Below are 15,000 nucleotides of genomic sequence, written 5' to 3' on the forward strand. Positions count from 1 at the left end.
TCCCCCGGAACCCTCTCTTCCCTCGCACGCGCGCCACAGGCCGACCCCCGAAACCCTCCGGGAAGCCCACCGGGCCCCACGCGGGGCGCCACCGACCCGGTCCCGAAGGCGCGCGCCGGGGGACGCGGACACCGGGCCAACCGGTGGCCGGCGGCGGCGCCCCCACAAGGCGGTGCCGGGTTCGGTCCCAGACGGGGCCACCAACCGACGTCAAGCCGGTGAGCCGCTCGGGGAGAAGAGAGGATCGGCGGGCGGCGGGCGGGGAAGAGGGCACAGACGGGCAAGGGCACCCGGGGGCCCCGCAGAGGCGGCGGCGCCTCGGGGAGAAACCTCAGGCACGGCCGGGCCACCAGGGAAACACGGCCGCGGGATCCCACCGCCACAGACACGAGGGCGGTCCCGCGGCGCCCCGCCTGGGATGCCGGACGGCCCTCGGCCCCCACCGAGAACCGCCTCGCGAGCCCCGGGGTCCCGCCACCGGGGGCCCCGAAGCGACCGCAGCCACGAACCCGACACGCCAGCACCACCATCGCTCGTGATTCTCTCGTCCATCCTCCGGCCCGGTCCCGCTCCGGGAGACCGGCGCGCCCCCACCGTGGGACGCTTTCCCAGGCCCAGGCGGCCCGACCCCGCGCCACGCAAACGCGGTCGTGGGCACCGGTCACGACTCGGCACACGGGAGCGGGCGGAGAGCCGACTCGCGGCGGAGGGGGTCACGCGCCGGACGGAACGCCGTGCGCGCACAACCCACCGCCCGCCGGCCGCCACGTCCCAACCCGCTGGGACGCCAGGGCCCGGCCCGGCGGGATCCTCCCCCGACTCGGAAGGGGGAGGCGCGGGCCACAGTAGGCGACGAGCCGCGCTCGGCCACCACCGCGGTGGCCGGCGGAAACCCTCGCTCTCCCCCCCGGAACCCCGTCGAGGGGGAAGCGGAGGAGGGTCCTCTGCGAGCGAGTCGCTACGGCAGCGCTCCCATGACGGAGGCACAGACAGAGGCGGCAGTCCGGGGGATCCGGTACCCCAAGGCACGCCTCTCGGATCGCTAGAGAAGGCTTTCTCACCGAGGGTGGGTCACACTCCCCCACACGCCAGCCGCCCCTCCTCGGGCCCGCAGAGGCGCCGAGGGACGCCTGGGGAAGGGAGGGGGCCTGCAGTACGAGGAAACACCTGCGTGCGGCCACCTTGAGCGTTCGCGGTCAGGGCGGGGGCCCGGCCGGCGCGCGCGTGCGCGCAACCCCCACGGGGCCCCCCCGTCCACCCGCCTCCTTCCTTCCGAGGCAAAAGCACCCCCGAAGTCAACCCACACACAACCGGTCGGAGGCAGAACGGCAGCCCCTCGGCGGCCGGCCGGCGCACGCGCCACCGGCCCGAACCCACCGCGATCGCTCACACGGCCCGCGCGCACCCGCCAGAGGGGAGCACGGGACGTGCGCTCGCCGGACCAGGCGGACGCCCTTCCCCGCGTGGGAGGGGCGCGTCTCGTCTCACTCGACCGCCTCGAACCCCACACCGACGAGCTCCCTCAGGACCCACGCGCGGACACCGCGGCGGCGACCGGAGGAGGGGGCGCTGGGGGCGGGGACGACACACCACCGCTCGGCCTCGGGCACCTGAGGGACAACCCGGAGCGCTCCAGGAGCACCGCAGAGGCCCAAGCGGAGCCGACGCTCGCGCACGCCCCCCCGAGAGGGCAGCACGACGGGCCGGCGGGACGGCACCCCCCACCGCCGCGGAGGGGGGCCGCCCGCAAGTCCACAACCACTGGAGGCGACAGCGAGGGGTGCCTGCCGCGTCAGAGGGCCCCGCCGACCCGCCCCGCGACGCAGAAGGCGGCGGGCGGGACGGCGAGGTCAGGCCGGGCTCCGCACCCCACACGCCTCCCCCACACGCGCCGCCCGCAGGCGGGGAGAGGAGAGACGAGGGGACCCCGCGGGGCGGAGCGAGAAGAACGGTCCCGTTCGCCACGAACGTCCGCCCCTCGCCCGTCGCGGCTCGGACCCGGCCCGGGAGAGCACGACGTCACCACATCGATCACGAAAGAGCCCCCCGGGAGCGGAGGTCGGCCGGCCGGCCGACGCCCTGCTCCGGGGAAGGGGCGGCGGACAACCCAGCGGAGACGAGAACGCCTGACACGCACGGCACGGAGCCAGCGGGGTGGGGTTGTCGCGGCCGCCCCGGGCGCCCGCAGCGGAGAGCGCACGGGGGCAGGGTGGCCCTCGCCGCCTTCCCCGCCGCCCCCAGGTGGGTCAGAGACCCGGACCCGGGCCGGCACCGGGAGTCGGGACACGCCCGGGCGCGCGGAGGACAGCAGGCCCGCGGGCCCCAGCGGGCGGCTCAAGCAGGAGCACGGCCGGCTAGCCGGGTCACCGGTAGGCCAGAGCCCCGCACGCACCCGGAGTCCCAACCTCTCCAGCGACAGGTCGCCAGAGGACAGCGTGTCAGCAATAACCCGGTGGCCCAAGATGCAGACTCGGAGTGAAAGATATACCTCCCCCGGGGCCGGGAGGTCGTGTCACCGACCACGCCGCCGGCCCAGGAAACGCGCGACACGGACACCTGTCCCCAAAAACGCCACCATCGCAGCCACACACGGAGCGCCCGGGGCCCTCTGGTCAACCCCAGGACACACGCGGGAGCAGCGCCGGGCCAGGGACGCCCTCCCGGCCGCCCGTGCCACACGCAGGGGGCCGGCCCGTGTCCCCAGAGCGGGAGCCGGAAGCATTTTCGGCCGGCCCCTCCTACGACCGGGACACACGAGGGACCGAAGGCCGGCCAGGCGCGACCTCTCGGGCCGCACGCGCGCTCAGGGAGCGCTCTCCGACTCCGCACGGGGACTCGCCAGAAAGGATCGCGGCAGAGGGACCGCGGCCCGGCCCGGGGACCGCTCCCCGGCACCCGGGGGACGGGGGCAGGACGGTCCCCGGCTCCCCACGGGGACTCGGAAACGAATTCGGCCGCCGCCTCAGACGGCCAGGATGAGCGCGGACGGACCCGCGACCGGGCCGGGAAGGGCGTCCCCAGCCTCCCGCGCCACGCGCGGCGGGTCCCCGCGGGTCGCGGCTCGGGCCTCGGGAGCTGCGGCGCGCTGGTCGACCGGCCCGGGCAGCCCCACGCCCGGCTCGGGCCCAGAAGCGCAGCGACAGCCTCCCCCCCACATAAACCTGCACGCCAGAGCTCTGACTCACAAGCGACGCGCCACAGCTCTGGCGCCACCGGGCCAGCCGGGCTGACGACCGCGGGCTTTCCGGAGCTCTGCACAGCTCACAGCGGTGACGGTCCCCTCCCTCGGCAGCTGCCACCGCAGCTCCGGAAGCCGAGAGCGCGATCTAAAAGCGGCCGCCAGATGGAGCCCGACGACCGCCGCGAACGTCAGCGAGACAGATCCGGATGGCAGGGCGGCCCGTGGACCGCAAAAGCGAAACCGTGAGCCGAGAAGCTCTTCCCGAGGCCGAAAACGCAGCCCCTCTGCCCCAACCCCACACACACGGGGCCCAAAACGCGTCTCTGCCTCGACCGCGACAGAGTCAGAAGACAACCCACGGCACGTGGGTGTTCGGAGATGCATCTCGGAAGCAGGGAGGGAGGGAGGGAGGGAGGGAGAAAGAACACACAAGGACTCGGTCGCGGGTCGCTGCAGACACACGGAGAGGCAAAATGCATGGGCTCTTCCGGAATCCACGCAGAGACAGACGGGGGGGGGGGCGGGGAATGGGGAAAAGAGACAGATGGTGAAAGGGAAGGAGGGAGGGAAGGGAGCAGGGAGGGAGGGAGGGAGGAAGAAAATGGAGAAAAGAGAGACAATTTAAAAAACGTAGATACACAGAGAAAACTTTCGAAACACTCCATTTTTACAAGACAGACGGAAAGGAAAGAAACATGAAAAAGAGAGAAAGAATGAGGAAAGAAACGAAGGAAAGAAGGGAAAAAGAAACAGGGAGGAAAGAAAAAAGAAGGAGAGACAGGGAACGAAAGAGAAATAAAGCACGAAGGAGAAAAGATCAGAAAGAGAGAAAGAAGGAAAGGAAGAGAGGAAGAAAAACCTAAAGAAGGAGGGAAAGGAAGAAAGGAAGGAAGAAAAACGTAAAGGAGCGGAAGAAAGAAAACAGAGATAACTACGTACACTTGTTCATTTATTAACATAAATACAACACTTTTCGTACGTAAGCGTAAACGTATTTGTGGACGATCGCTTCTCTATAGAGCGATGTGTATGTATTTGTATAGCAGAAACACCTACGTCTATTATGTAGAAGTATGTTTCTATGCAATCGGTACGTGTTTACGAGACGCGAGAGTAGTAAATGCAAAGATATACGCATTGTCGTTTACATATAAATGTACAAAAATGTTTACATTAATAAATGTCAGTGAATACATGGAAACGAAAGAAATAAAAAAAAAAAAACGAAATGAGTCAACAGGCCGGGCACGGTGGCTCACGCCCGTCATCCCAGCACTTCGAGAGGCCGAGGTGGGCGCATCACATGAGGTCGGGAGTCGGAGACCAGCCTGACCAACACGGAGAGACACGGTGTGCCTACTAAAAACACAAACATCAGCCAAGCCAGGCGTGGGGGTGCCTCCCTGTAATCCCCGCTCATCAGGAGGCTGAGGCAGGAGAAGCCCTCGAACCCGGGAGGCGGAAGGTGCGGTGAGCCAAGATCGCGCCATTGCACTCTAGCCGTGGAAACAAGAGTGAAACTCTGTCTCAAAAGGACGAAACAGAAAGAAAGAAAGAAAGAAAGAAAGAAAGAAAGACAGACAGACAGACAGAAAGCAAGCAAGCGAGAAAGCAAGCAAGAAAGCAAAAAAGCAGGAAAGAAAGAAAGAAAGAGAAAAGAAAGCAAGAAAGCAAGAAAAAAGAAAGCAAGAAAGAAAGAAAGAAAAAGAAAAGAAAGCAAGAAAGCAAGCAAGAAAGAAAAGAAAGCTAGAAAGAAAACAAAGCAAGAAAGAAAGCAGGAAAGAAAGCAAGAAAGCAAGAAAACAAGAAAGCAAGAAAGCAAGCAAGAAAGAAACAAAAGAAAGCAAGAAAGCAAGAAAACAAGCAAGCAAGAAAGCAAGCAAGAAAGAAACAAAAGAAAGAAAGAAAACAAGAAAGCAAGAAAGCACGAAAGCAAGCAAGCGAGCGAGCGAGCGAGCGAGCGAGCGAGCGAGAGAGAGAGAGAGAGCTGGGCGCTGTGGCTCACGCCTGTCATCCCAGCACTTTGGGAGGCCAAGGCAGGCGGACCACCTGAGGTTGGGAGTTGGAGACCAGCCTGACCAACATGGAAAAACACCGTCTCTACTAAAAGTACAAACATCAGCCAGGCACGGTGGCCCATGCCTGTAATCCCAGCTAATCAGGAGGCTGAGGCAGGAGAATCGCTTGAACCTGGGAGGCGGAGGGTGCGGTGAGCCGAGATCGCGCCATTGCCCTCTAGCCTGGGCAACAAGAGTGAAACTCTGTCTCAAAAAAAAAAAAAAAAAAGGAAGAAGAAGAAGAAAAAAAGAAAGTAATGAAAGAAAGAAAGAAAGAAAGAAAGAAAGAAAGAAAGAAAGAAAGAAAAGGCAAGGCCAGGCAAGGCCAGGCAAGGCCAGGCAAGGCAAATCTACCTGCTTTCCCTACATCTGGGGAGAATCGGGAAAGTCCCCAACAACAACAAGGCCTAAAGTGGAGCTGCCATCTGTCAAACCCGAGCGGAAGAGTCCACGCGGGTTAAAGACACGAAGAAAGACAAGGAAACCATCGACCGAGGAGAAGAACAATCTGGCCCAGCCAGGGTCTGTCTCCTGAGGTTGTCTGGGCAACCAGGGAATGGGACGGAGGGAGGGCGGGCCTCCGAGACTCCGTCTCGAAACATAAATCATGATAATAAAATAAAATTAAGTTAAAAAAAAGAAATCACGCATAATTCCTAACGTGTTTGATGCCTCGAAAGGCGAGAGGCGTACGTACGTGTATGTCACGGTGGGGTTGTTTTTTGTTGTTGTTGTTGTTGTTGTTGTTTTTTCTTTTTCCCCGGAAACTCACTTTTTAATTATTTTGTTGCATTTCATTTTCATTTTCATTTTTTTGAGACGGAGTCTCGCTCTGTCGCCCAGGCTGGGGTGCAGTGGCACGATCTCGGCTCACTGCAACCTCCACCTCCCAGGTTCAAGCGATTCTCCTGCCTCAGCTCGGCCTCCCGAGTAGCTGGGATTACAGACAGTACAGCACAGCACGGCGCCCGGCTAATTTTGTGTATTGTGAGTAGAGACGGGGTTTCACCATACTGGCCCTGTTGGTCTGACCGCCTCTTGATCCACCGGCCTTGGCCTCCCAAAGTGAGGGGGTGACAGGCTTGAGCCACCGCGCAGGGCCCATTTATTTTATTGTATTGTATTTATTTATTTTAATTTATGTATTTATGTATGTATGTATTTATTTATTTATTTTTGAGACGGAGTTTCGCTCTTTTTGCTCAGACTGGAGTGCGATGGCGCAATCTCGGCTCACCGCACCCTCCGCTTCCCAGGTTCAAGCGATTCTCCTGCCTCAGCCTTCCTAGCAGCTGGGATTATAGGCATGTGCCACCGCGCCCGGCTAGTTTTGTATTTTCAATTGAGACGGGATTTCTCCATGTTGGTCGGGCTTGTCTCCAACTCCCGACTTCAGGTGATGCGTCCACCTCGGCCTCCCAAAGTGATGGGATGACAGGCATGAGCCACCGCGCCTGGCCTATTGTATTGTATTGTATTGTATTGTATTGTATTGTATTGTATTGTATCGTATCGTATCGTATCCTATCCTATCCTATCCTATCGTATCGTATGGTATTTTATTGCATTGCAATGGATTGTATTGACTTATTTTATTTAGTTAGTTACTTTTGTGTTATTTTATTTATTTATTTGTTTGTTCGTTTTTGCCTGATCAAAGGTCAATCAGACCCAGTCGTCAAAGTGGCGGTTTCCTAGGCAACAAAGGAGGGAGGAACATGGAGGTGGGGGCGGGGGCGGTGGAGAAGACACAGTTGCCCCAGGCTGTGCGCAGGCGGCCTGGTGCTCCCTTCCTCTGTGAGGCCTCCGTTTTCAGAGTCACAGTGACCGCTAGGTGATGCCCGACGTCTGCCAGTGAGAGTGTCAGCCCGGAATGAATTGGGATCCCCTGGGGACGGGGTGGGGGGAAGGATGGAGGCTCCCACAGCACAGTGGGTCACCGCGCCCTCCAAAGCGATCCCCACAACTAATCGACCAGGGCTCCTGGGGGGACGCAGCCTAAGTCCCCCACCCATCGGATCATCTGGAACTTCCGTCCAGAGACGAGAGACCGACTGGGAATTCTCTCAGTCAAGGTCCAAACTGAAAAGAATCACTGGCACGGACAGCAGGACTAAGGCCATTTCTAAAAGACTGGTTTCTGTGTTTTGGGTGAATCTGTGCATTTCTGTATCACAAAATGACTGACTTTGAACGTTACGATTTTTCTCCTCCTTACGTGTACGGTCCTGTGATAGACAGACCAGGGGACTCCTCAGCTCAGAGTCCGTGAGGCCAGAAGCTGACGTCCCAAATTTCTATTTAGAATGAATTTAAGCACGCCAGCCAAACGCTCTGCCATGAAACTGTCTGTCGGGAAGACAAGCGGGGGAGGGGGGAAGGGGGGGTCCGGGCGCCGTAGGCTCGCGCCTGTCATCCCCGCACTTTTGGGAGGCCGAGGGCCGGTGGATCCCTCGGCCCAAGCCTTGGCAACACGGTGAAACCTCGTCTCAAAAAAAAAAAAAAAAAAAAAAAATTACAAAAACTAACTGGTTTCATAACCTGGACTCAAAGTTAATAAATAGATAAATAGGCCGGGGGCGGTGGCTCACGCCTGTCATCCCAGCACTTTGGGAGGCCGAGGTGGACGGATCACAGGGTCAGGAGATCGAGACCATCCTGGCTACCACAGTGAAACCCCATCTCTACTCAAAATACAAAAAGTCAGCCAGGCACAGTGGTGGGCGCCTGTAGTCCCGGCTACTTGGGAGGCTGAGGCAGGAGAATGGCGTGAACCCGGGAGGCAGAGCTTGCAGTGAGCCGAAATCGCGCCGCTGCACTCCAGTCTGGGCAACAGAGCGAGAGTCTGTCTCGAAAATAAATAAATAAGTAAATACATAAATAAATAAATAAATGTAAATAAGTAAATAAATAGATTAAAATTGAAAACTAAAAAAAAGTAAAATAATTAAAAAAAAAAAAAAAAACAAAAAACGTAGCCGGCCGGTGACGATGGCTCACGCCTGTCACCCCAGCACTTTGGGAGGCCGAGGCGGGCAGATCCACTGGGGTCGCCAGTTCGAGACCAGCCTGACCCACATGGAGAAATGCCGTCTCTACTAACAATACAAAATCAGCCGGGTGTGGTGGCCCCTGCCTGTAATCCCAGCTACTCAGGAGGCTGAGGCAGGAGAATCGTTTGAACGCGAGAGGTGGAGGTTGCGGTGAGCCGAGATGGTGCCACTGCACTCCAGCGTGGGCACCAAGAGTGAAACTCCGTCCGAAGGGGAAAAAAAAAATAAGGGCTGTATTCTGTTATTTTTGCTTCCTACCCTGACAAGAACATAATACAGCTGTTGTCTTTCTGCCTGCCTGCCTGCCCGCCCGCCTGCCTGCCTGCCTGCCTGCCTGCCTGCCTGCCTGCCTGTGGCAGGGCCTCATTCTGTCTTTCGCCCAGACTGGAGCGCAGTGACACAATTATGGCTCACTCACTGCAGCCTCAACCTCCCCAGGGTTAGGCGATTCCTCGAGGGATCCTACGGCCTCGGCCTCCCAAAGTGCTGGGGTTACAGGCGCGAGCCACCAGCACCCGGCCTGAGTTAATACATCTGGTCTCACTGCGTCTTAACCACGCACCCACGAAGAACTCAAGTCAAGAGAGAGTCGGCAAGAGACTCTCAGCATTCTCTCCCGAAAGCACGTGTGTCCCGAGCTCCTGTGGTTTCAGGTGGCCGCGCGTAGAGGAGAGATTTCCCATGTTTCCGGAGAGGTGCGAGCCACAGTCACTCGGGGCATCCGAGCACGAGATGGGGTTTCTGACAGCGACTGAAGGGCCAGGAAGGGCCAGAATCTGCCAAGGCCCGCGTTCCAGGGTGGGGCCGATGGAACCCAAGGTAGAGGGAGTCAGCGGTCCGCACAGAGAGAGCTCCAGCCCTAGGCCCCACTGTGCAGACCGAATCAGAAGGAAGAGAGTCCTTCGTCCTACCTGCCACATCCCTCACATCCCCCCACTGAACTTGGGAGTGGATCCGTGTTCTAAACACGAGGTGACTCTCGGTTTGCAATGGATCACAAGGGGCCGGGCTTTCCAGAGTCGGCAGGATAAAGAAGTCATTCTGGCTCGGACTCCCCCATCCCACGGTAACGGTCGGTAACGGTCGCTGGTGACTTTAAATGAGCCGGGGCTGGCCGGGCCGGAGCCGCTATGGGGGTGGGGGGGGGTGGGGGGGGGGGCGGTGCCTGAGGCACTGCAGAAAGTGGGCCTGAGCCTCGAGGATGGCGGTGCTGCAGGGACCCGTCCAGGCTGCTATATGGCAAGCACTAAGCCACTATGCCTACCGAGGTGCGGTTTTCCTCGCAGAACGCCTCTATGCAGAAGTACACTCAGAAGAAGCCTTGTTTTTACTGGCAACCTCTTCTTACCGCTCAGGAAAGGCCTATAAAACATATAGACTCTTGAAAGGACACAGTGGTACTACACCGCAATGCAAATACCTGCTTGCGAAATGTTGTGTTGATCTCAGCAAGCTTGCAGAAGGGGATCAAATCTTATCGGGTGGAGTGTTTCCTAAGCAGAGAAGCCATGATGATATTATTGTTCCTGAGTTTGCTGATTCAGCTCGCTTTCCCCTTCCATCGTTGGGACATGTATATTGCAAGACAGATCGGCTTACCAAAGGGTCAGAATGTGACCAAAAGAGCCTCCGTTGAAATCCTTTCCTCTGGTGTCCCTTTGAATCATGATGTGAAATAGGGGGGAAAAGCCAGATCCTGACCAAACATTTTGATTCACATCTCTAGAGAGCTTTAGCAACTGCCTGTCCAAGTGTTGTGCCAAAACACTGGGACCTCGTCCTAGCTTATGTCACAGACAGCCTGAGACCGTTCTTACGGAAACACCCCAGGACACCGTTGAATTAAACGGATTGAATTGAGAATCTTCCAATTCAAAGTACTCCTTGAATACAGACTCCCCAGTGTCTTCTATCGATTCAGCCGTCCTTTCACCTGATACTGTCCCACTGGGAACAGGAACTTCCATATGATCTAAACAGGTTCAACATAAACCAAAAACTGGTCGAAGTGTATTAGGAGGACCAGCAGCAGTTAGTCCATGAGCCCCAAGTGTTGGCATTTTGCCATTAGAAGCCCCAAGTCCCGGAGACGGATCCTATGGACAAAACTGCACTGGTATTAGACACCTTCTGTCATTGACGTGCCATCCACCGGAGCCCCTTCAAAAAAGTCTGTTGCCGGAATCGGCCAAACCGGAACACAGTCTGTCTTCTCGCAGAGGGGAAAGAGCCGAAAGGTAACCCCAATTCTCGCAAAAACACAAAGTTCTGGTGCGCCGACAAGGGCAACACCTCAGGTATTGAGCCCCACTATGGCATCTCCCCCAAACGCACCGCCTCGAAGAAATTCACGACTCTTGACTAGTGACAGCTCCACAACCGAGGAGAATAGGAGAAAATTAAAAGGGAAGTTTCCACCTAAAATCCCAAACAGAAAAACAAAAAGTAAAGCTAATAAAGGAGGAATAACTCCACCGAACATAAGTGATAGCCATGGAAGTGACAACATTGGACTCTTCCGTCACTCCAGAAGGGAAAATAGCCGCAATCGCGCCTCAGATTCAGGCTTTTAATCTACAAAAAGCAGCAGCGGAAGGCTTGATGAGCCTTCCTCGTGAAAGGGGGAAAGGTTATTTAGCTTTGTGTTCTCACCACGGCAAAGAAGCTGTCAGTATCTTGAGCCATCTAGCTTCTCACCACCGCAATACCGGTTGGGTACTGTGCCAAATTGGAAGGGCCTATTTTAAACTTTCAGAGTCCACGCAAGCTGAAAGAAAATTCTCAGAGGTTAGAAGGATTGAGAATTACAGAGTCGAAGGCATGGAGATCTACTCTACAACACTTTGGCATCCTCCGAAAGATGTTGCTCTTTCAGTTCTGTCCAAAGACTTCACAGACAGGGATAAAACTTCGCCAGCCAGAGGCCTGGTGTGCTGCAGGGAACTGTTTCGGTCTGCAACGGGAACACGATATTGCGATTCAATTCTTCCAGAGAACTCTCGAAGTGGATCCAAATGATGCTTATGCCTATAGTGCATTAGGGCGTGAGCTTGTCTTCACTGAAGAACTGGACAAAGCATCAGCTTGTTTTCGAAATGCTATCAGGGTCAATCCCAGACATTGTAAGGCATGGTAAGTGGTAATGAAGTGTAAAGACAAAGCCCTATGGATGGCGCCGGTACTCGCTAGTTTTTCTGGTTAGATAGCTCTTTATTGTCACGAATTTGGTTAAAAATACTTAGGGATGGTACATAGTGCTGAATAACTTCTAACTAAGATGTTTCCTTATGAAACGTATGTCTTGAACAAACTCTGAAATGAACTCATGATCATAGAATACCAGATCCTTATACTCAACAGTTTCAGTCTTCTAGCAAACTTTTGCAGACGCTGTAGTTGTCTTTGGTTCGTGTATGTGTTTCTTTAGTTGTGTGACTGGATTTGTGACTTTTTCTTCGAGCACCGAAGTGGTGATGGGGACAAGGAGCGCTTGGGAGATTGGAAAGGAATAGCATAGTTCACTTATTGGAGAATAGAAAAATAGATGGAAACAACTCACGAGCTGCTGCTTTTTGACAGTGTTCCAGTTTACGGAGTTACTATGAAGAACTTCACGTGCCCTTTAATGTAGCGGTCTCTCTGTTTTACTCTTTTGTACTCGTGTATAAGTGGGCACATAGGAAATTACTACCTAGGTCCTATTGTGATCAACTGAATCAGACATGAAAAAGTGTGGTCCTACCTCTGCCTCAACAGCATACTCACCGTTGACATTTATTGCATTTTTCTGGACTGACTTCATAGTTTAAACGTCAAGAGAAGGCCGGGCGCCGTGGCTCACGCCTGTCATCCCAGCACTTTGGGAGGCCGAGGCGGGCGGGTCACGAGGTCAAGAGATCGAGACCATCCGGGCCAACACGGTGAAACCCCGTCTCTATTAAAAGTATGAAGATTAGCTGGGCGTGGTGGTGGGCACCTGTAGTCCCAGCTACTCGGGAGGCTGAGGCAGGAGAATCGCTTGAACCCGGAGAGGTGGCGGTTGCAGTGAGCCGAGATCACACCATTGCACTCCAGCCTGGGCGACAGAGCGAGACGCCGTCTCAAGAGAAATACATTAAAAAAAATAAATACATACATAAGTAAATATCAAGAGAAAGTATAATTCTGAAGTCATAACCCTGTGGTAGTTATTCTGTCAGATACGGTGGTCTTTGGGGTGACTTATTACAGCAGTGGAGTTCTATCATTTGATTTGCTTCTAAATCTGAAGCATTATATTACGGAAACATTTTTTGATTTGCGAATATGTTGTTGAATGGATCATATCTCATTTTGCTGTAGTAGTTACATGGCCCGAAAGATGGCCAAAAAGATAGTGCCAGCTACTGCTGACCAACGCAACAATCAACTTGCCAATACTGCCTTCTCTTCCGATGGCTATGTTCTCCGTCCTATTTTAAGAACTCAGTTCTTCATAAGACTTGTGTCGTTTTCGATTTTTTTCCCAAGTCTGGTTGATCCTTGTGTTGTGATGTTTTTAAATGTGTATTGTCTGTTCAGCTCTTTTGCAGGAGTCGCATTCTTAAAAAAATCTTAACCCTATCAAAAATTGTGTTTAAAGGAGGATTATTCAGATCGGCCAGCTTTGACTAGGAAGAGTGTAAATGCTGACGTATTTAGGTAGCTCTAAATACTGAGCAACTTTATTCTAACCACAAAATGGATAGCCTTTCTTTTGTCTTCACTTTCGCTATCATTAGCACAGTGTTTAATACCTTTTCTTCATCTATAACACAATTATAATGATATAGGAAGCCACTCAAATAAGGCAGACACGTTGCGTTGCACTTAAAAAAAAAAGAAGAAGAAGAAGAAGAAGAAGTCTCTCTGTGGCACAGAATGAGGTGTGGCTCGAATCTGGAATCTCCAGTGAAAACCAATGAAAGAGGGTGAAACCCCGTGTCTACTAAAAAAAAAAAAAAAAAAAAAAAAAAAAAAAAAAAAAAAAAAAAAAAAAAAAAAATGAGCCGGCCATGGTGGCGCTGAGACAGGAGAATCACTTGAACCCAGGAGGCAGAGGTTCCAGTGAGCTGAGATCACGCCGCTGCACTCCAGCCTGGGGGACAGAGCAAGACTCCATCTCAGAAACAAACAAACCCACCAAGCCAGTAAAGGTGTTTAATTCGATGGTGTCAGGCTCAGGTCTCTTGACAGGATACATCCAGCACCCGGGGGGAAACGTCGATGGGTGGGGTGGAATCTATTTTGTGGCCTCAAGGGAGGGTTTGAGAGGTAGTCCCGCAAGCGGTGATGGCCTAAGGAAGCCCCTCCGCCCAAGAAGCGATATTCATTTCTAGCCTGTAGCCACCCAAGAGGGAGAATCGGGCTCTCCACAGACCCCACAACCCCCAACCCACCCCACCCCCACCCCTCCCACCTCGTGAAATGGGCTCTCGCTCCGTCAGGCTCTATTCACACCGTGTGCTTTTGGAACCTCCAGCGTGTGTGCGTGGGTTGCGTGGTGGGGTGGGGCCGGCTGTGGACAGAGGAGGGGATCAAGCGGCGGTGTCCCGCGGGTGCCCGGGACGTGGGACGTGGGGCGTGGGTGGGGTGGCCAGAGCCTAGGGAACTCATCGCCGGTCAGGACGTCTCCCCTCCTGGTCCCCTCTCTGACCTACGCTCCACATCTTCGCCGTTCAGTGGGGACCTTGTGGGTGGAAGTCACCATCCCTTTGGACTTTAGCCGATGAAGGCCGGGCTCCCAAGAGTCTCCCCGGAGGCGGGGTCTTGGGCAGGCTCACAAGGATGCTGACGGTGACGGTTGGTGACGGTGATGTACTTTGGAGGCCTCGGGCCAATGCAGAGGTATCCATTTGACCTCGGTGGGACAGGTCAGCTTTGCGGAGTCCCGTGCGTCCTTCCAGAGACTCATCCAGCGCTAGCAAGCATGGTCCCGACGATCCCAGCTCCCAGCAGAGGCACTTTTGTTCACACAGGATCCTGGGCAGGAAAGTTCTCAGCAGGCTTAGGCCTCCTAGCCAAAAAGCCAAAACCACTTCTGGGATTTTTTTCGAAGAGCCAGTGGTTCCACAAGGGGCCGTGGGTAGTTGTGGAAATGGAGAGAAGTGTTTGCACATACATATTGGAGACAGAACGGACAGGGCTCGGTCACAGATCACTTAGGACACGGGCAGATGCACATTGAGAAAACTCTTCCGGCATCCTAGGGGAACAGAGGTACGATTTTTCGAGACAGTCGAGGGAGAAGCCACACCAGATTTTAGGATTGGATCTTTATTCCTATGTAGTTTCTATGAGGTATCCAAGTCCAGAAATCAACTCGCCAGTTCTGTACAGCATTCTGTAGGGAGATCAAATCTGGGATGTCAGAAGTTAAGAATTCGGGCCTTGGTGAGGGATTAGATTAGATGTACTTGAGCTTATTTTGCAAAAAAAAGAGAGGGCGGGAGATAGCGAGAGCCAGAGCCAGAGACCGAGACAGACAGACAGACAGAGAGAGAGAGAGACAGAGAGACAGAGAGACAGAGACAGAGAGACAGAGACAGAGACAGACAGAGAGAGACAACGATACACAAAGAGGGAAAGACAGAAAAAGAGAGAGAGAGAGACAGATAAAGAGACAGACGGAGAAAGACACAGATGGTCAGAGACAGAGAGAAACAGAAAGAGAGAGAAACAGAGACAGGAA

The 15,000-nt window shown here is 55.1% G+C and overlaps 1 pseudogene; it reads left to right on the top strand.

Annotated features, from left to right (window-relative positions):
* Window positions 1-10,603: 10,603 nt before the first annotated feature.
* On the top strand, window positions 10,604-13,317 carry LOC134730158 (cell division cycle protein 27 homolog; annotated as a pseudogene).
* The last annotated feature ends 1,683 nt before the right edge of the window (window positions 13,318-15,000 follow it).

Source organism: Pan paniscus, chromosome 23 (assembly GCF_029289425.2).
Source record: "Pan paniscus chromosome 23, NHGRI_mPanPan1-v2.0_pri, whole genome shotgun sequence".
Classification (NCBI taxonomy): domain Eukaryota; kingdom Metazoa; phylum Chordata; class Mammalia; order Primates; family Hominidae; genus Pan; species Pan paniscus.